The sequence below is a fragment of the Anomalospiza imberbis genome, chromosome 6 (genome assembly GCF_031753505.1).
Source record: "Anomalospiza imberbis isolate Cuckoo-Finch-1a 21T00152 chromosome 6, ASM3175350v1, whole genome shotgun sequence".
NCBI lineage: Eukaryota > Metazoa > Chordata > Aves > Passeriformes > Viduidae > Anomalospiza > Anomalospiza imberbis.
The window spans coordinates 41,122,421-41,144,288 of NC_089686.1; the positions used below are offsets into that span (position 1 = coordinate 41,122,421).

The following is a 21,868-nucleotide window of genomic DNA, read 5'->3' on the forward strand; positions in this document are numbered from 1 at the left end:
TACTAAGCAAAAGGAAATAATTTTATATGACGAAACATAGGTATCTTAGAATATCATCAGGGGCTACCTGGGGAGGCATCTACAATGGTTCATACCAAAACTAGAATTCTATCAGGATAAAAGCAAACGACTAGTTACACTCCTCAGAGACTGATCTCAGCACAAATCCTGTTCAGTGCTGTTACTAGTGACCACCACACAAAGAAGGAAATGCTTTATGAACATCACAGACAACCTAGCTCTGGAAAAGGATCACAGTGTCACACTGTAAAGAATTACACTGCAAAGAATCTACAGACCACAGGAATAAAATATAATATCGCCAGATATTGCACAGTGACACAGAGATAAAAGATATCAAGATACACACTTGAGACTAACTTTGTTTAGAGGTTAGGTGACCATTGTAAGGAAGGGGAAAAAATATCCGGTCTTTCTATCTAAAGTATCAGTGTCTGCATACAAAATTGTCTGTAAATTGTCCTTCTGATGCAGCTATAAAGAAAACTTCTATAATCACTGAGGTGCTTCCTATAGTAGTAGGAAACAATAATACATTAAGTAATTTAAATGGGAACAGCTCCAAAAAAGTATTTTTAAAAAAGGGCTGCTAGTATGATTTAGAGTAAGCTGTTCTGGGAGATGAGTTTAAAAGAGTTTTGCTTGCTCTTCATAAGCTCCCGCAATCACCAGAAAAGTTTAGGCTAACAATGGGAAGACAATATAAGCTGGTTGGTTGTGACCAACTGGAAATCACTATATCTCAAAGAAGGGAAAAAAACCCCACCCTATTTCCAACTCTGAAGAGCAGAATAAAAGTAAGGAACCCGACCTGCTGGAAGAGATCTGAGATGTGGGTCAAGCCAGATCAAACTCTGGAAATAGAGCTACAAACTTGGAACAAGAATCTGTTCATTACTATCCATTTAATGGATCAGACAGAAATTAGGAAACAAAATAAGCCTGACTGTAATTTGTTTATTGTTTTTGATACATTCTGTCGACTGCATGGTTCTACACTTCCTCAGGTTGTCAGAGGGCATCACAGAAATTATCCTTCCTCCCCCACCATCTCAGCACACAATTTTATTTCCAGACGGTGTCTGTTCATCTCTTCATAAGAAAGAGGCTACCTGAAGCTAGAGATACAAAACAAAAATGATATGCGAGTCAAACACACCATGGTCTGAGCAGAGACTCTGATTCCATGAAGCATTGGAACTGGGAAAGGGTTCCCTCTTGAACCCCTTATCCTGCTGGCAGTAAGTCAAATCTTACTCAAGCACCTCCCTATTCACAGTGAGGCCACCAGCCTCCATTTGGGGCATGAAAAAAGCCAACAGCACCTTGTAATGGCTTTTTAAAGATCAGACCATGGGCACGAAATTGGTGCAGTGCTAAACACAACATTTTCTCTGCATCTTTGAAACACTGTTTGACCTTTCACAGCTTCATGACTAGGACCTGAACTATTTGCAGTTATACAAAACACAGTCTTGAAGAAATTTCTAAATGCAGGTTCAGGTATATTTCAAGCATAATGCATCATTCTGCATGAATTTGGCACATCCAACGCATCGGGTCATTAAGAAAAAAAAATCCATGTTAGCAATCACCTGGTCCTTTGCCTTTGCACACATCCAACCATTTTTACTGGAAGCAAAGGGGGAAAAAAACCAACACAGTATAGGCAAGCTTTCTCACATTTCATCCCAAGAACAGATCTTCTAGCTCAGAACAGAGATGCAGCCAACCTAAGACTTGGGTAGTGGTCAGCAAGAGGTACTGAGGGGAGATTTTGAGAAGTCAAGTGTAATGACATCTCTCCAGGATGCTCTTCCTGTCTCCAGCTTGCAGCTCTGCAATTTAGCGAACAACAGCTGGTGTTTTTGGACAAATCTACATGACACAAAGTTATTAAGGTATTTTAGAATAACTTCTTTTTTTTTTAATCCGTATAGACCTTTAGCATGAATACAGACTGTAACAAGAAGCCACCCAGGTGAACTATATCCTACATGGGACAGTATCATCTCCTCCTGTTCTTTTTGAAACTCATCTGTTAGTTTGGGATTTGATGCTTTCTCCACTACCTCTTGATCATGGCAAGCAATGACACTCATCACTTTGCTTAACTTTCTCTCTGTCCTTTAAATTGATGTTGTGGATTTTCAAGTTATTTTGTATATTACTAAACAGGTAAATCTAACAGATACAACAAAATTTTTAAGATTAGATATTTAGGAAACCCTTTGATGGGAGCTTCTATCAGAATCCCCTTGGACTACAGGTTTGCAGATTGCAAATTTAATTTAAAAAATTAGGTACATTTAAAATACCAAACTAACCATATTCCACATATTAGAAAAACTATATTCCTTCCCTATTCACAGAATTAAAATCTTCATTTCAAATACAAGTTACAGAGTAGAATTTCACTGCATCAACAATATACCAAAAACAAACAAACTGGGAAGCACAGAAAGACTATGGAGATTCTCAGGAATATATTCTCAAAACACAGCCTGCCAGCTTTCAGCTGAGAAGCCCATCCAGACCTAAGCAGCTCACCCAGAACCACTGGGTGCCTCCATACAGAGCCTTCCGAACTCCTGCAAAGCTAAAGAATGCCTTGGAGTCATACATTCATCCAGCCCTGCTCTCACCCAACAAACCTACTTGCAGCAAGCTCCTGAGAAGGAAAGCAGAGAGCTGCTGCCTCACCTCTTCTCCCTGTAACACTCCGTCCAACTGAACAACATTACCCTTTATGACATTGTAGGTCTAATCTCCAATCCTTAACCAATTATTTACAATGTGGTTTCAATCCCATCATAGTCAAAATAAGTGTAGGAAATCAAACACATGGGCTACTTAATTTTTTTCTGGAATACCACCTACCACTCTACTTTCTTCCACAAAGCTACTTCCTCGCGGTTTCCAAATTCTGATATGCAAAAATTAAAATGTTCCATATTTAGGGAGGGATGATGCAAATCAGGACAGCTACTTAGCTGTGCAGAAGCAAAAAGAAGTTTTAACCCTGAGAAAGTGCTGTATTATCTCACACAGCAAAAATATGATTAGGTGTATCTCTGATATGGCTGATAAAGTCTATCTTTGATAAGCAACTTTTTAATTACAGACATTTAAGGAGCTTACAAGTCACACCACAAGCTCAGTATATTATCTTCCCATAAACAAATACACACAATTGCCCCCAAGAACATTCTTTAGGAAAATTTTAACCTACAGTGTCTCTACAAATATGATCTAAATCCTATCCATTTTCTCCCCCCTAAAGCAGGCTTAGCATGTGTGGATATATAGTTTAGGCATACTAAATCTCCACTTCTAACTCCAAAAGTATCAGTAACCAACCTTTCTTAAAATTTTATTGCTCTTATGTTTGAGGATACCTTCTATTACTTATCATAAACTTGGCCCTGCCACAACAAGCCATCTTGGGTACCAGTGCTCCAAAGACTTCAAAAGCTTTTAAAATTATAAATAAAACTAATCAGGATAGAGTTGACCTGAAGGTTAGACCTTCAGCTACTAGTATAGTATACTCACCCTTTTTTCTTGTTTCTCTCAGTTCCCTTCAAGCATTTGAGATCACAGGATTCAGGAAAAGTCTTAGGAATCGGCCAGACCACTATGAAACCATCACCCTCACAGGCGAGGCTCCCCGGGGTTACAAGCTAACTCCGCTCCACTCCAGCAAGTTGTTCCTGGCTTCCACCTCCCACAAGCAGCAACTCTTCTCCAACACCACCAAAAGCAGTGAAGAGCCACTCAGAAACAAGCTCCCATCACCGCTACAGAAAGATTCCCACGTTTGAGTCCAGGGGGAAAAGGCGGGGACATCAGCTATACCAATTGCTCTGATGACAACAGTTCCCTGCCAACCTAGAGGCCCTTCAAGAGCACAAAGAGCAATTCTTTAAGAAAGCTTCAAGTTTTCTACACATAAACAGGACAGCTGCACTATGGAGGTTCTGAAGTCCACCACCCTAGAAAGCAACTGCAATGTGGCCCTCCTGCCATGGAATTTGTGCTGCAGATTCACACTTAGTGAGATACTGCCTCACCATCCAAAAACTGTATGGCTTTGAGCCCCTCCTGCCAGGCACTAAACAATTCTAAGTATTCCACACCAGAAGAGATCTCCCATTTTCTATTGTTAGAAGTCAGCTGGCCCATATCCATTTATTGCAAAAAGACCTTGAATAGCTTCTCCAGGAAGTCATTTTATACCTAACCAGCACCCCAAAACGATACATGAAACTATTTCTCCTCAGCACTGCCACGTGGGGGTATTTTGGGGCAAGCAGAGAGGGCAGCTGAGGTGATCAGTCCAGCAGGAGGCTGGTTTTGCCCATCCCATGCCTTTGCTGCTTGCACCAAAGCAGTTCACCCTCTGCAGACAATAAGCAAAGCTGCGTAAGCAGCCGAGCACAGAAGATGAATGAACCGTGTGACGCTAAAGATCTGTGAATTGAAAAATCTAATGCATGAATTAAAATCCATACCCTTGTTCCCCCTCTCCCTTTCCCCCCAAAAAAGAAATGTATATAGCAGGACATAAAAGGAGAAATAGAGAGAGGTGGGAAAACGTGGTCTGACACATTTAAAAAAATTGATGGCCTGTCACCCAGACGCTGATGAATACTTTTTACAGGATAAAAATGGCAACCTAGAGTCTAAAAATAAAATGCTGTGCTGCAGACCTGTCTGGTTCAGCAACACCACTGGAATACAAACACACTCCTTTGCTGGCGATTCTTGACTAAGATTTCAAAATAAGAGAAGGAAAAAAAAAGCACTGTACAATATATGTTCTATTTTCAAGAGAAGGGATTTGGGGGTTTTCAGGTGTTTTTTTAGTAAGAATTCAGATTAGCATTATATTTCACTTGCATTGTGTAACTGCCAATAAAAAAAAAAAAACTCTGCTAAATTTTAGGTGATTGATGAGAAGAGTAGAATACCTCATGCTGCACAAAGCTATTTTTTCTTTCCCTCCCCTGACAATTACAATATAAGAATATATTTATCAGTGCCTTTAAACTGTAATTTCAGTAAGCCTAAAAATGTATTTTTAGAATCATGCTGCAGACAGAACTGTGGACAATGCTATTTTGAAACTCACCCCACCCTCAGAGACAGAAAATAAAACCTTTTGCTTCATTCTCTATCAAAGTTCAGATTAAAAACATGCTTAGCTGAGAAGTAAAAATGACTGAACATCATTCACAAGAAGCATTAAATTCTCAAGACTATCCACACTGCAGACAGGCTTGCCTTATGCAGTATAGATGCTATTTTTAGCAAGTGATGCAATAGCTGCAAGGGCTCTCCCAGAACCTTTAATTTATGAGCCCAAGCCATACTAAAACGTGTTTCAAGATACCTAATATCCCTGCACTGTCACCTTCCTATTCTCTGCACCAACCTACTACCCACACAAGTCATTCCTTTTTAAGTTTCATCTACCAAGAAAGAGATAGATTCTGCATGTGAAGAGAAAATCTGTATCTATACATTCGTCAGCAAACACACCTGCCCTGCAGTGTATATGACAAGAAAGTTACACAACACTGTAGAGAGATTTTCTGACCTCCTGGTTTTCCACTGAAATACAAAGCAGCTTGGCTTCCTTGCTGAATTTGTGTGAAGACTTTGAAAAGCCCACAAAGCTAATACATCTAATCCTTCCCCAAGCTGTTTCCATTCTTGGAGATCTTTTTAGAAGTTGTGTCTAATAGACAACTGTTAAGATACATTTCTGCTGACTGTTTCAACAGCTAAAAATTCTAAAAAAGAAAAAGAGTTCCTGAAATGCTAGGGCTTTTTAAAATTGTTTTAAAAATAGAATAGGGATTTTCCAGCCCTTTGGATCTGTGGATCCTTTATGTTCTGCAATAGCCATGTGGACCCCCCATGTAACAGAGTCAAGCTTACCAGTAAGTTTTGCACTGACCCCTTTTAAATTCTAATTCCATCTGCTCCCTCCCAAAACCCCGAGAGTTAATCCCAAAATCAGAACTACCCAAGAAACTACTTTTGTTTAACTTCGTACTTCCAGGGGCCCATGGGAGGGGACACCATCCAATAGTTCTAAAAAAGCCTTTATGTTTTGAATGTGTGGTCATGGACAAAATATATTATGTGTGTGTTATATAAATCCATGAGGCCAACTTTCTGCCCTGCAGAGTTTGAGTCCTTTGTTTATTAACACAGGCAGGGGACATATAAGAGCTCTTATCTCTTACTTTATACCATCCATTTATCAGTCATGGCCAGCATTTAGGGCTCAGGAGAAATTCCTATATGTGTATCATGTTCCCAAGTTTTACACCTCAGCTCCCATAGTGCACTAACAGATTGTGGGAGAGCAGGTATAAAGATGGGTCTGGGCACAGCAAAAGCATTTGCTTTGTGCAAGGATAGCACCAAGCTCTTCCCTCTTCGTGAGTTCTCATCATGCTGTGTACCATGCAAGAAAGACAGAAGTAGGAAAGCTTGACAAAACTTCTTGTTCGAAGCGGTAAAGGTCTGCCTCCCCACCACCCACACCATGTATGTTCCTCCCCCACCAACACAAGCATGGGGAAGCCAATGTCAGCAGAATCTGTAAGATCTCCAGGCTGAGAAAAAGGAATCCAACTGCAAAGAGCTGAGACTTGGAGAGATTTCATTCAGCAGCTCTCCCTCTCTCAGAGATCCTGACTGCTCAAAAGTAGAACAGAAATTGAGCAGGAAGACACCCAGTGATATTTTATTCATTTTGGCTGGAAGCAACATTAAAATAAGCTGGATGCTGAGAAGGTAGCATTAGCTCCAGGGACACAGGTATGAAAATAAGGATTCTGCAGAACAGCTGAAGTGGAAACCAAACTCATACCCAAACGTGTAACCTGCTCAAAAGTAAGGAAGTTGAAAGCACAGAGACTTCCATATATGACGCCCTCTAAAGAGCAGGATGGGAAGCATCACACTAGGAATTTTACAAGGCCTTGTGAAGCTATCAGGAAGATAACAACTGCAGAATGCAAGTTCAGGCCCTTCCATGTATATACAGTAGAAAACAAGTGTACAAATGTACCTGAGCTTCACTCCAGTACAGCAGGAGCAATGACAAGCCAGAAGAACAGACCAGTTTCCATAGCCAGCTCCTCATGGTTTTACTAGGACTAAGAGCACAGCAGCCACATAATGTGTGTCACATTAGACACAGAAGTAGAATAAGAAACCACCTGAGCTAATTAGCAAAGCAGTTCACATTAAGCAAGAGCCAAAATCATATTGTTTAGAGACAATATTGGATCTTCTAGTAGAATCTTATGCTTCTGTTCTCATGACTGAAAACATCCAAAATTTCAGGTCACCCAAAACCATCAGTTCCCAAGGACAAAAAAAAAATGATGGACTGGACCATTTAAGGTGCCTGTTGCTATCCAAGACACAAACTATCATCAAATACAACCCTTCCTTCCTTCTCCCTTGCTACTTTGGAACGAAGAATCTGTGCAATCCTACTCGAACCAACTGCTAAAATAGCTCTTTTGGGGAGACAGGAAAACACTCCTCAGGGTGTCCCCTTTTGCAAGTTCAAGCACAACTGCACATACACCAAGATCCACAAAAAGCCTGTAAGCATGTTTATGCTATGTTAGGAATGACCCTAAATCTTTTATAATCCCTAACTCTAAATAACATGTTTTTTTCTGTTAAAAAGTGGAGCCCTCTCAGATGTACTGGAAATAGTTTCTCCTGGATTGTTAGAGATAAAAATGGCTTCAGGATCATATTTAGTAGATACTGTTTGGTTAAAAAGAAGCAAAGACCAGTACGGATAAAAGATGCCATAGCTGACAAGCCTTTATTCTTTACTCTATCAAGATCATATAAAGGTAAGCTTTACAAATGTAGAGAAGTACCACTAGAAGAATTTAAACTTCTACTGTCTTTGAAAATTACCTAATTACGATGAGAAACAATCTACTCAAATAGATGGTTCATACAAACAACAACAACCCCAAGAAATTAAGGTTGTTGAAAATCCATTAAACTTATCTTCCAAAGATACCCTGCCTACAAGTGTGAGGTACTCCGCAGTATGTTGTTTCTCAAGCCCACGTTTTGCTTTCTAGCCTTTGCACTGGAAGGGGGCACAGAAGGGCAGCTTCGTTTAAACTGGAAGCGACCCGATCACGTCGCTTTCGCGCCCCGCAGCCGCGGAGCCCAGCCCGAGCCGCACCTTGCGGAGCAGGACGCGCAGCGAGCGCTCCCCGCAGCGCCCTCTGCCCGCAGCGGCGAGCGCAGCCGGCTGCTCAATCGAGCGCTGCCCCGCCATTCATAAAAAGGGGGTCGCGCAGCGTTGAAAGGCGGCTGTGCTGTGCTGGAAACCCAGCAAGCCTGAACACCACTCTGCAGTTTTTGGCCCTAAAATATATATATAGTTTTATCTAAAATTAGCACATTTGGTACTTATTGCTCCACAGAGGTCCCTTCCATCCCACGCTCTTAATTACGTTCGCATTAATTAAGTATTTCTATCCATCCGCCGGGGGAAGGGGGGGAAAGGAGATGAATAATGTTAACACGCCCAAGTTAATCAACTTAGAAGGCAACAATTGTCTCATGAGAAATGCCCTCGATAAATTACCATAAAGCATTAGGGAGACTCTTACGTTAAAGCGCTCTAGAAATCCTTGACTGTTTCATTTGTATCGGCACTGTTTTGCAATAGGTGTTTGCCTTAAAGATTTAAGGAAGAACTCGGGCAACACTGCCTTCGCTTTCTCGTTTCTAAATAAAGAAACGCCCACCGATGCTTTCTATATTTTACTCCAAGCCCTCGAAAACTTGCAGTATTTCCCTCGGTGGAAAACTCCCCAGATTTTCCCATGGAAATGAGGCTCCCATCAAGCCTCCTTAAATGTTTCAGCTACGACTGATTCGGTGCACTTTCTTCTCCCCGGCAGAGCAGGGAGGCAGAGGAAGCGCCCGCGGGCACTGCATGGGCTGGCGCGGGCTGCCCCGGCCCCCCCCGGCCGCACGTGGACTAGCCAGTGTCCCTTGCAGCATCCCTGTCACGCGAGGCGGCCGCGCATCCCCGGCCCCGGGATGGCGGCTCCCACGGAGCGGCGGTGAACGGCGGCTCCGCCGATCCCCTGCCCGCCCGGGAAACTTCGGGAGGGGAAAACGGGGAGCGCTCCCCCGCCGCCGCCCGGCTCTCGGACGGGGCAGCCCGCTGCCCCTCGGGGCGGGAAGCCGGGGCGCCCCGGGAGGAGCGGCAATGCGGGCGGAGAAAGCCATGCGCTCCCGGCAGGGCTCAAACTGGCTGGCCCCACCAGGGCCCCGCAGGGTCTGCGAGCCGGCCCCCGTGATGGCCCCAGGCGCTTCTTAAGCGGAGCGGAGGGAGCGCGTTATGTCACCGGTTAGGTAACGGCGCGGGAGCCGCCGCAGTGACGGCACCGCTCCCCCTCCTCCTCCGCCCCCGGGGCGGCTGAGGTGAGGCGGCATTAACCCTTGTCGAGGCCGGCCTTCCCCCGCAGGCAGCGGATCCCCCGGGAGCGGGCCGGGCTTCCCCCGCCGCCCACCGGAGGCAGCGGGGCCGGTCCCGCCGGGAGGGCGGCGGGGCGGCCCCGAGCGGCCGCACCTCCGGCGCGCCGTGCGGGCCGGCAGAGGGCGCTGCCGCGCCGCGGCGGGCGGGCGGGGGCGGCAGGACGGCCCGGGGGCGCCGGCGCCCTGCAGCCGCTGCTCCGCGCCCACGCGTGAGGCCAGGCCCGGCCCGGCGTGCCAGGAGCACGTCCTATTCCCGGACACTGATCCCAGCACGCCGCCGTCACGGCACAGGATGCGATCAGCCCCGATACTGAGCATGCACGATCTCGGGGTGCTGGATCCTCGCTCCCGGCCAGCAGCCGGCACTACCCGAGCGCCTGGCTTCCGACAGGACCAGCGCGGAGCCACCAGCGCGCCCAGACCGGGCCCAGCTGAGCTGAGGCCCAGCCGAGCTGAGGCCCAGCCGAGAGCATGCCCCGCATCCCTCGCTGCCGCCTGCCCCACGGATCTCCGCAGCCGGCCTTCACACAGGATCCACCCGCAGCACAGAACTCGCCCTTAGCTCGTGGCCAGCAGCCCTGCGTGCTCCTGTCCCAAACACAAGGCACACGCGCCCGGCAGAGGGAAGGACCTCCGGGCCAGCCCACACGACGCATGGATTTCAGCCCACTGAGCCCCCGCTCCATCAGGGACCACTGGCACAAGCACAGCACTATTCACCTTGTCTTTAACGTGCACCTTGTCCCTGACAAAGTGGAGACTTCTACGGAGAGTTAAACCAAAAATGCAGCACTCCCCTGTCAAGGTCCACCACAATGTCCTTCCAAGGTCTTCACTGCAATCTCCCCAATGCCCTTTTCATTTACACAGTCCACTCAAGCAAGTGGTGACAGGACTCTTCAGCTTGTCCCAGGCAAGCAAGCAAACCAGCAGCCATGGCTCAGGAAAAAAGGTAGCTCAGAGGAATTTTCAGCAACATCCCCTATCCATATATGCAATGCTATTAAGGGAGAACAGCCTCCACCAATTGCCAGGATGCTCCGGAAAGCAGCATGCTCAATAGGTTGTACTCCCCTGGCTCCCTGTTTGACTTCAGGTACCTCCTGCCCAATCTCTCCCCTACTTGCTGCTTTCCTTCCTTTTTTGACATGCCATTCTTGCCGCCCTCCCATCCCAACTTCTCAAGGACTCTGATTTAGCCAGCTTCATAGGTTCCACAGCAGAAAAGGTTTTCACTAGTGCTTCCCCAACTCCTCTCTGAGTGGGACCGGGGGCCAGCAATTGAGCTTCTCTCTCCGGTCCAAGGAAAACCCTCCTTTAGAAGTCAGACACCAGAAAGAGCAATGGAGGTTGTTCTCACCACATCTGCATAGAGTGATCTTGGCACCTTTAGTCCACTGATTAGAACCAGACTGACAAAACAGCTTTATTATCCACAGATCTTCTAGCCTCTCTCTCAAAAGACCCCCCAAAACTGAACAAAGCTCCCCCCAACAATGGGACCTGTTCCAGCATTTCTGCTGCTCTCCTTCAGGTCTGTAAACCTTTCTTACCACACACTCTGACAGCCAGTGCCACCTCACCAAAACACATCTGTCCCCCAAGCACCGGGACACACGCACAGGACAAACAGGCCAGCTGGGGCGCAGCATAGTCTGGTTAGAGGTCGAGCAGCCCACTGCACATGCAGACTGTCAGAGCAGTGAATTTAGGTGCATCATTCCTGCTGAAAATGGCCACTGTGGCTAGTGAAAGTAGCTTGCATCTAAGGAACTAAGACACCCTAAGGAAGAGAAGGAGAGGGGAAAATAACTTTTTACGAACAGGATCACTGCTCCAAGATTTAGGAATAATGGCAAACTTCAGACTGCAGACAATCCACAGCTAGTAAGAATATGTGCATATAGTACCACACTGGGCATTAAAAGTTTTAATCAGCATCCCTTACTTACATGCATCCCATAGTACTAATTCCCTCCAAAGTAAAGCTTTAAAATGAAAATATAAACCAAATTCCACAGTAAAGGCTACTTTAAAAGAATATGCATTTATTAAAAAAAGAAAAGATATATTGTTACTCAAATCTGCTTCCTCACTTGGTAAAGAATTTGTGCTGAAAGTCAGTTTGAGGAGACTAATTCTAGGTTAGTGCACAAGAAACACAGTTTCAATCCAAAGCTTACAAACGGTGACTGAAACAAGCTAGTCTATGCTGGAACATCACACATTTTTCTGAACAAATGCATTATTTTCAAATGTTGCCAAGGCAATGTTTTACATCAGAAATTTTACACTTTGATTTAACCACAACCAGCAACAGCAACTAAGTGACAAATCCAGCTGGGATGAGATGCTACCAAAATTCTGCCTAGCTGGCAGATTGAAAATCCACCTCTTTCATTTTGCTAAAATTTATTGGCTTACAAAGACTTTCAGATTAACAGATTCCCACCCCACCATCTCCAAACACTCTAAAGCATCAAGATTTTGGTTACCAGAAAAAGAGTTTGAAAAACAGCCAAGCACAACCAGTCTGTCCCCAAGGAGAAGGTCACAGGAAGAACAATTCTACAATAAACTATTGTAGAATGAATGACAAAGATGTTTATTTCTCAAAATTAATAATCCTAGCTATCAAACCAATACACCACTGTTATCCTAGTCTTTGAAAAGGAAAGGAGCTAGTTAAAACCTGTTAGCAGGGACTTCCAAAATCATACTCTGCAACTCATAAGCAATCCTCTCAAACACACAAAAGGTACCTGCCACCCATCTTGACCCACAAAGAACCAAGCAAAACAAGACTTTGGAACAGCCCATCAAGATGGGACCAAGCAAAAGACCTGACAACAGGCTCCTGCAGTTTTAGGCTCAGTTTCAGCCAGCTTAGCTGCAGGGCATCACCCAACAATCCATGCCTACCTGCTTCCTCAGCATCTGATTGCCAACTGCTTTTCAGGCAGCTCAGGAAGCTGACCCAGCTGACTGCAGCTGGTCTTCCTTGCAGAGTTAGAGGCCAGCCACACAAGCAGACCTCACCAACAGCACCACCACACATCGACTGAGGGAACGTAAGGGAAGCAGCAAGAGCTCCCAGTCAGCGACCAGAGCAGCTGCAATTCTTTTGGCAGCAGCATGGTCTTGGAGAAACTCAAGGTGACCACTGGGCTCAACTGTATCTTCAACATACAGTTCCATAATACGACCAAGTTTCTCTTCTGTTGCACCAGAACTGGAATTCATATGACCAAGCAGACTGTGGAGCATAAATAGCCCCAAGGGACTAATTTTCTGCAGGACATACTCCTTAACCAGATCACCACACAAACAGACCAACATCAGTGCCAGCATAAGGAAGAAAAAAAGCAAGGTAAGAGTTCTTCATCCACTTTCTCTCTCCACACCAAACTTTTACATCAGAAAGCCATGATGTAAAAACACACACTTACTCTTGTGAACAGACATCTCAATTACAAGCTGACACCATGTGAGAGTGTCAGCAAACTGATTCCACTGCAAAGGAACATGAACAAGGCTCTGGAGGTTAGAGTGAACACCCAAGGTGAAGAACCAGTCCACCAAATGGAGGGTTCTAGATCAAAATCTAGGAACAAATACAAAGCTGCAGAGCCCCAAAAGTTTTGCCACAGATCCAGGTCTACCTGGACAAGAAGACTGAGGTAAAGAGTTTGTATCAGGTCAAACTTGCTTTTAAGCACACCTGTGAGCTGACAGGAGTACACATCCCTTTCTGCCATTGCATACAAACATTGGGTTGGACACGCAGGACAACTGAGGGCAGGAACAAACTGCAAGACATCCTAACTCTAATCCCTTGTTCAACTGCAGACAGAGTAGCAGCTTCTTCCAGCAGTGCAGTGATCCTTTACTGCCCTATCCTTGATGCTGCTCTCTCCTGTTAGAGAGCTGACTCGTGAGCCATACTGAATCCACACTCTGGGGATGGAGAGCTCTTTGGCAGATAGGACTGAGACAGCAGAAACACTGGGCATATACACCTCTTTCAAGAAAAAATAGTTACGCAAAATAATAGAGAATAACACGTTTATAGATTAAGCACCTTTGCTGGCAGGATAAGAATCCTGGGGACGGGAGCAAAGGGGCAAAAGCCTATGGGAAACAGGTATTCCAGAGACTTCAGAACAAGGGAAGAGTTTTGGACAAACAGATCGGCCAGTCACAGACAAAGAATGTGAAAGCAGGACTTGTCGGAACAAGGATCCAGTGATGAGGTAGAGTGTGGGGAAGAGCAGCATACAAGCATAAGCAAGTGTTGGTTGGGTAGCAGCAGCTGCAGAAATAGAAATAGTTCTCTGCCTTCTGCTTTCCTTATCTATAGATTTCCATTTCCATAGCCTTCTAACACACATGAAAATCCTGTAGAAAAATTGTTGTGATTAACAGCCCTAGAGCTGAGCTCCTCAAGTCTGCTCTTCTTTGTCTAGTAAGTACAGAGCTCCTCAAGAAGTGGAAACATAGCTGTCCCTCTGGCATGACTAATGGAATACACCCCTCTGGAACAAGTGGCTCACAATTGCTTAAGAGGACAAAATAGAAGGGAGGCGTAAAAAACAGAAAAAACCAAACATGCAACCAAAACCAAATCTGTACAGTCAACCAGACAATAAGTTCTGCATACAAACACACCATGCCTGAAGCTGAGCCACCCAGCTGTCTCCCACAACTGACAAGCAACTGAATCATGACAGAAACATGAGAGAACCCTCAGGAGAGAAAGAAGCAGGGAGGGTAACAAAAATGGGAAAAGTAGAAGGAACAATGGAACAGGCACTATTTTCCCTGAGGCTCAGCTTCTGGACATCTCAACTCCAGTTTTAAGAACTGCTAAACAAGAGATTTCTTTCAAAACCTACAACCAAACCTCAGGCTTTTAGGTGTCACCATCTGCTGCTGAGGGCAATGGAATGAATTAGAAGCTCAGTAGGAAATTCTGCATATAGCTCTCCTCCCATGTTAGCTGGAGATGCTTATAGTGTGGAACAGGATTTCAGCACTGCTAATGACTCACCCAGTGGGTGCTCTAGACATTAATTCCAGGAATCTGGGAACTTTCACAGATTTGAAAAATAATATATTATTTTAAGGTTAAATCAGGTGTCAAAAAAATAGCAGATTTAAGGTAGAATTCTTTTGTGCAATTAAATGTACTACAGGGGAAGGAACTTGAATTGTCCTAATTCTAACATTTTCAGATATTAATGTACTCAATCTGAAAAATCTTTTGCTTTTCTCTAAGAACCCATGTTTTCCAAAACTTATCAGTAAGTGAGCACCAGAAGTCATCTGAAGCAAGAAGCAGCAACTTAGGTAAGTGATGAAACCATGCAAGCCCAACACATGGGTGTTTTACCTACTAGTTTCAGAGTTTATTCCACATTTTTGTTCATATACAGGCCTAAAGAACCACATTTGGCATTTCTGTTAGAATAATCAGGAAAGATACTTTCTTACTGTTATCCCTTCTATAGCAGAGATGGTCATCCTCACCCTGTGGATCAGGAATTAATATATTCACACAACCAAGAATCATGTATTTCACCTACCTACCAAAAAACAATTCCCAGGTGGAGAACTGCTGCAGTTTTCCCAAAGGACACTCTCAGCTCTGCCCTCAGACCCTCAGGGCCTCCTGCCAGCTTACTTGTTCCTTACACAGGATTGCATTTACCCAACTGGCACTAACACCCAGCACAATTCCAGCTGGGACTTCCTTGCTGAAGACAGTTGTGTGCTCCCCACTTCTACACAATGCCTTTCCTTGCTGTCACCAGGGCACCTCACAGGTAATCTTCTTCCCAAAGTGAGGGAAGCACACTGGCCAAAAGAGCAAACCAAAGAAACTGGAACAAGATATTACTCTAGATTACATCCTTGTATTAGTTCTCTAGTTTTAAGTAACCAGTTTCCATTACAAGTATTCCTACTTTAAAACACACAGAAGAGTGGAAGAATGAGCTGGCTTAAAATATTCATCTCCAGGCTAACAAATTGTCATGCATTTCCCTCTCAGACTGTTTATCAGAGATGGGTATTGTTTTCACCTTAATGCAAACATCTGTCCTCCACTCACTATTAGCTGCTCTTCTGGTTTGTGGTTTTTTGGGTTGGTTTTTTTGTTTGTTTTTGGTTTTTTTTGTTTTTTATTGCAGGTGGAGAAACCATATTAAAGCATTTAACCCTTCTCCATATACATTTCTCTGCTCCTGCAGATAAACATGGCAAAGTCTTCATATTCTGAATCAAACTGCAGAGCTGTAGATTATGAGCTTGGTTGATGCTGAGGCTGGTGATGCCCACTTATGCCACATTTAGTGTGAAGGCATGATCCAGAAGGGAAGGGCTGAAGTCCATCAGCAAGGACACAGCAGAACTGGGACTCTGGACATCTGGGCTCTGAACAGTTGCTCTCCCTCTACTCTTCTGACCAGAGAGTGCAAAAAGGAGCACTTGATGCAGTAAGTGTTGAGCAATCCTACTAAGTAGAGGTTTTAAACAGTCAGCAACATCATGTGCAAATGAAGACACCTGAAAGAAGTAAGCAAGCACCAGAAAGACAAAAATTGTAGAAAACAGCAGAGAACGGTATGGTTCATTACTTTACACTGTCTAGGAAGCAGGGCTGATTTTAAGGTATGTTAATACCAGTAGCCTATGTAAAAAATACTAGAGCGCCTTCCAGACTCACCAAGAGTTGCAAGGTCTCTGAAGGATTTACAGCCCCCTCAAACACCACACAGCATGAGCTGCCGAGTCCAGGGAAACAGGGTCAGAGATCCCACTTCTCCTGGACTGCTCCAGAAGTTTGCTCAGTCCAACAAAGGATTGCTGAAGGGATACACTGACAGAAGTCTTCTAAATTACAAGCTATGAGTAGGACTGATGACTGAAGGCAGACAGCTAAAATTTTACAAGAGAAAATTTAGGATGGATACTTGGAAACATTACATGGCAAAAGAAAAAGGGAAAAGAAAAAGCCATACAGGCTGGAGCACAGTACTCCTGAGAAGTACAGACAGGATCAGGACCGTTGCATCAGACTGTAACCTTTCAGAAGCAGTTTGCAAATAGCCATACAAAAAACAAAACATGCTCTGAGTTTAGTCTGCACATTTCACTTGAGCTGTCACGATCACAAGTTAGTTTACAAGCAAGCTGGCATATTTCCACACATTCTTAACATTACTTCTCAGGTTAACAAGTGCCATGCTTTATTTCATACAAGGGTAGCATCCAGAATTGAGAACAAGGCCAGAAAACCTTCACCATGGACCTGAAGTACTGAAGATGATAAATCCCTGAATAAGTGATTCAGCTAAAGAACTAAAGATAACCAAAAAGCTCCCCCCAAAGCTCTGCACACACCAGCCTCGCACTCCTGCGCAGGGAAAATGGGGAGCTGGGCAGAGCCTCTCCCCTCACATCCTGTAGGGAGAGCAATGCTCAGAGAGGTTGAAACTCCCTTCTGCTCCATCTCCCTACCAACTACAACCTCATCACACATGCTCTAGGGTGGCTGTTTAAATCTGCAACAGTGACTTGTGACATGGTCTGTCAACTATGTATCACTGCACATTGTGAAACACATGCAAAGCAAGACTTGCACTTGTTTGTGCAACCTGGACTGAAACTTGCTTGCAGAAAACTAAGAAGCTTTAAGGTAACAACTATTTCACTTGATGCTAATGAGTTTGAAAAATGACACTGTGAAGGTTGCTCAAAGTCATCAACAAGTTAGCACCCGATCAGTAGTGAACGTCCTGTGTGGAGCTCTTAAATTGTAACTAAAATATTTTACCATCTGATTTATTTCATTAAGGATGCCCCAAGAATTTTATAACGATCAGGGTCCATTTCATAAGACACCATTTCTAGGGACTGCAGAAAGCATAACCTTACAGATGGAATCTAATGCAAACCATTTGAAAAGCACAAAATCCAGCTAGTCCTCTTCTTAGACTTCTTCCTCTTGACATAAGCATCATATCTTATTAACGTAATAATATTGATAGGGTCTGATGCATAGCTTGTTATTATCTCAACTTACTAGTCAACAAGAGTTTGGGAATTGCCCCTGTATTCTTAGTTTTCAAAAGACCTGACTGTACAGACACAAAGAAGTATCTACTCCACTGCTCATGTACCCAGTTACATACATTTTTCATGCCTCCCTCAGTGGCCCTGATGCACAAGTTGCTATTTTTAGATGCCAGACTATGCATAGCCCTTGTTAAGTAAAAGAAGCCAACAAGAAGGCAGAGAGGGTCACCCAGTTTTGCTGCTGCTCAAAGTTTTTGTTAAATATTTACATAGGGAAAGAATGGTTTAAGACTAAGGGGGGTTTGTCTAAAATCAAATTACAGAAAGTTAGAGGCAGTTGAGAGCACCATCCTGATTAACAACCTCTCACAAATTCTTTTTTAAGAAACCTAGAGCAAATTGCCCACATTTAGTTCATTTTGCATGCTAGTGAATAAACTCCAAGAAACTTAATTAAGGCAAGCTCATCTTCACAAACCTTTGTTGGCCCAAATACAACTGCACAGCTGTATTCACCACATGAGAAAGCATCACAACTAGCAGACATCTTGTAACCACTAAATGTACGATTATTCAACCAATGACTCTGTCAAAGGCATTGAAGATAGAGGGGGAGAAGTGGATGCTTTTCTAAGACACTGTGAGGCTTGAAAGAAAGCGGGACTTGTCTTCAAGTGTCATATGGGAAATCACATAATCAAAATAACTTTATTTCCAGTTAACACATTGCTTCAGCTACAGAAAATTGGGGGGAAAACCCCACATTTATCAAAATATTTGCAATGTTGAGACAAGTGAAAAAGAAACAAAAAATTTAAGTACCCACAGAACCAAGACGTTAGATGCTTTAGAGCACCAGGTCACTCCAACTTGCACGGACAGCGTGTTTTGAATATACAAAGTTGATTGTCTGCATGCACTGAATTGGTCTGATTACACAGCTGACCCTGCTCCAAACAGGAGGTTGGACTACAAGCCTCCTGAGGTCCCTCCCAGCCTAAATTACCACAGGGTTTTGAATTCATTTTGCCAAGTTACTGAAGGGAAGGAGAAGAAGAATGATTTCATGTTTTCCTGCAAAAGAGGCGGCTTCCTAAAATAGGAGAGACGGCAACTCTCCAAATGGGAGCTATAACAGCAGCAGACAGTTCCCTGCTCCAGACACTCTGTACTCCAGAATACACCCAATTTTCAATGGCAGAGAAGCAAGGTGGCTGCCTGCCACTACCATCAATGGGAGAACAGGACTCTCATCCAGCCTAAGGAAATACCACTATGGATCACAACAATCAGCACTACCAAGAGCTCTGTCTGCCTAGAAGAAGGAAGGGGAACAGCCACATCTTTGCTGTACTCTTGGTAAGTTCAGAATGACTCCTTGGCACTCTGTTCCCATTGAGTCTGTGGCTTATTTAGCTACGTTGTTTTTCAATCACAGGAACTGTTATATTCTTTTACCAATTTGTGAAGCACATTAAAGTAGAACATTCAACCCAGGAGTTTTCACTGTATAGTCTCTCAAGATGCACCCAGAAATCTCATATTGAGACATCCACCCAACTTCCTTACTGTACTTCACTGTACAGTAGCCAAAAACCAAGCCAGATGCAAGTTTTACAGAGAGAAAACCAGAAAAGCTGCATACAGACCTTCACACATAATTGTGACTGTAGAAAAATTAACTTTTTGTCAAAAGAGGTGCTATTTCAAATAGTACAAACCTAGTTTTCCCAGAGTACATTACCAGTTCACATAGTGGTTCCTCCTCCTCACACCCCCTCTTTTTAAATACCAGTAAATTAGACCCAAGCATAGACAGAAGTAATTGCATATATGCATCCAAAAAAAACCTCTAAGAAAACAAGGAAAAAATTTGCAGCCCAATTTCAAACATGCAGAAGAGTTAAAGGGCAGTAAGAAGTCCTTCCAAAAGGACTTGTGTTTTAGGGTTTTTATAAAATTGCTCTCTAGTTATGCACTAGAAAGAATACATTGACACAGTAACTACAGCAGCCAATTAGCATCAAAACAACTGTTTTCTAAAATATCAGAAAAAAAGGAAATGCACTTCTTCCTACAGTGTACCTTAGTAATTTGCTAATCGAGGTGACCCAACATATCTGCAGCTGTGCCTCCATCTCCCTTACCATGAGAGAAAACAGAGAGCCAGCCCAGCCACAACATACTTCAGGGCAAACCACCCCAGTGCTTATTCAAACTAAGACAACCTCTCTTCATTTCAGCTGGAGACTACAGCAGCTGTCCCAATAAAGCAGCATCTCACCTGCGTCAGCTGCACCCAGAGGACACACAACAGCTAACTCATGATGGCCACATGTCTTCCTACAGTGACAGCAGGCATCATCACCCCATTTCTTCATTCTCCTTGACACTGCAGCAATGCTCCCACTTTAGAGCAGAGCAATAAACACGGAGTTTAGCTGTGCTACCAGTGCTCCCCTTCCTCCCTGCCCTGAACATCACAATCTTGGCAGAGAAAGAACAATTCCTGCGAGCAGCCATTGGCCACACTGCTGCCTGCACTTGTACAAAACAGTGACAGAGGACATTTGCACTGCAGTTCTCTGGATGTTTGAGGATGTGACTGTGGGAAGATCTGCTGTTTATAGTTTGTGGCTCCAGCTGATAAGCTGGCATTTGGCTCAAGCACTGCAAACTTCCATGTTTGAAACAATGCAAAACAAGCTCAAGTCGCCACCAAGACTTCTGTGATGCACCACAGGCAACTGATAATGCAGTAGTATATTCAAAACCAGTATCAGAAAGTCAAAGAAGGTTTGGGTGTCCTGTGCCAGCCATTTCTTTAACAGGCATAACATTTCTCCAGCTGAAAGGAAGACCTGGGCCTTAGTTATTTGTATGTAAAGCTGTTACTTATCCAAGGCACAGCTGCTGCACTTCAAGCCATGTTCTGGCATTATGCATGCTGCGAGTAGCAGTGCTGCTTTACTGGTGACACACAAGCAGACATTCAACTACCCAGGCATGTGCTCACAAACAAGTTCCGTGTTGGCTGCAGCAGAGGTTATGGGGGAGCACAGTCATAAGCTCAGCAATCAACCTGCTTGTTGCAGGGCTGCTCTGCCTACAGGTCTGACACCTGGAAGCAGCTGCAGAAGCTGAGCACTTGATGTCCTCCCACTCCCCTTGAGGAAAGGGAGTATCTTTTGCAGCCTTTTAAACTGTCATCTCATCTTAAACTCACACCTCTTACACGCTACAATTATTTTTGTGGCCCCTCTTATCAACTCCTAATCAAGCACAGGACTTGCCTTTTCCAATAACTTTTCCAGGAATGGATTGGAGAATTCCCTTGGCCTGATCTGTTACACCAGCAGAGAAGCCCTTTCTATCGTCTCATCATTACTTAAAGGCCAGAGTGACAGCGGCACTCTCAGATGGAAGAAACTGTCTTTGCCCTGCGTGGCTCCTACGACCAGGAATCGAAGTAATAAGAAAAGTTAGAGCAGCGCAGCACTAAAAATACACCCTGGTAATAGCCTCTGCCGTACTTCCACAGCGCTCCTGCATTTCGGGGATGCCTGCTAAATGCTGCCGCCACCCCCTCCCGGCCACCGCTACTGTCACCCCCTCCACAGGGAGAGCCACTCGTGCTTCAGCCCCTTCCTGAGCGCGGCCCGGGACCGCGCAGGAGCCGAGCTGCAGGAGCAGGCAGGCTCGGCGTAAGTTTCGCGCCGCTCCGCAGTTCTCCCGCCGCTCTCGGCAGGGCTCTTCCCTCGTCCTCCAGCACAGCCCTTCTCCAGGGGCACCCGCGGGTGTCGCCGTTCGCCCGCGGGACAGCGCCGCTGCTCCCGGCGCCGGGCAGGGGCCGCGCGGCCCCCGGCTCCCGCTGCGCCGGGAGCGGCCGCTCCTCCGGGGGCGGCGGGGACGGGGCGGGCCTGACGTCAGCGATGAGGTGCGAGGCCGGCGCGGAGGGGGCGGCGCGCACCGACCGGCCGCGCTGGGAACTGCGGAGCGGCCCCGGCTGCGCGGCCGGCCGCCCCGGGGACACCAAGTTCAAACACGCCGTGCCCGCCCGCCCGCCATCCCACAAGTCCCAACAATCGGCGCTTCTCTCAGGACAGACCCGACCGCCGTGCTCTGGCCCTGCACGTTTCGTGGGGAGCTTGAGAGCGGCTCCCGGCTCGCCGGGGGCCCACTCGGCAGAACACTAGAACCCCCCAGCCCCTCA

At 45.2% G+C, this 21,868-nt stretch overlaps 1 protein-coding gene across 1 annotated transcript in view; it reads right to left on the reverse strand.

Moving 5' to 3' along the window:
* The window catches only part of HSD17B12 (hydroxysteroid 17-beta dehydrogenase 12), an 82,783-nt gene that overhangs the window by 60,143 nt on the left and 772 nt on the right, over nucleotides 1-21,868 (reverse strand). The gene's annotated exons all lie outside the window — the stretch shown is intronic.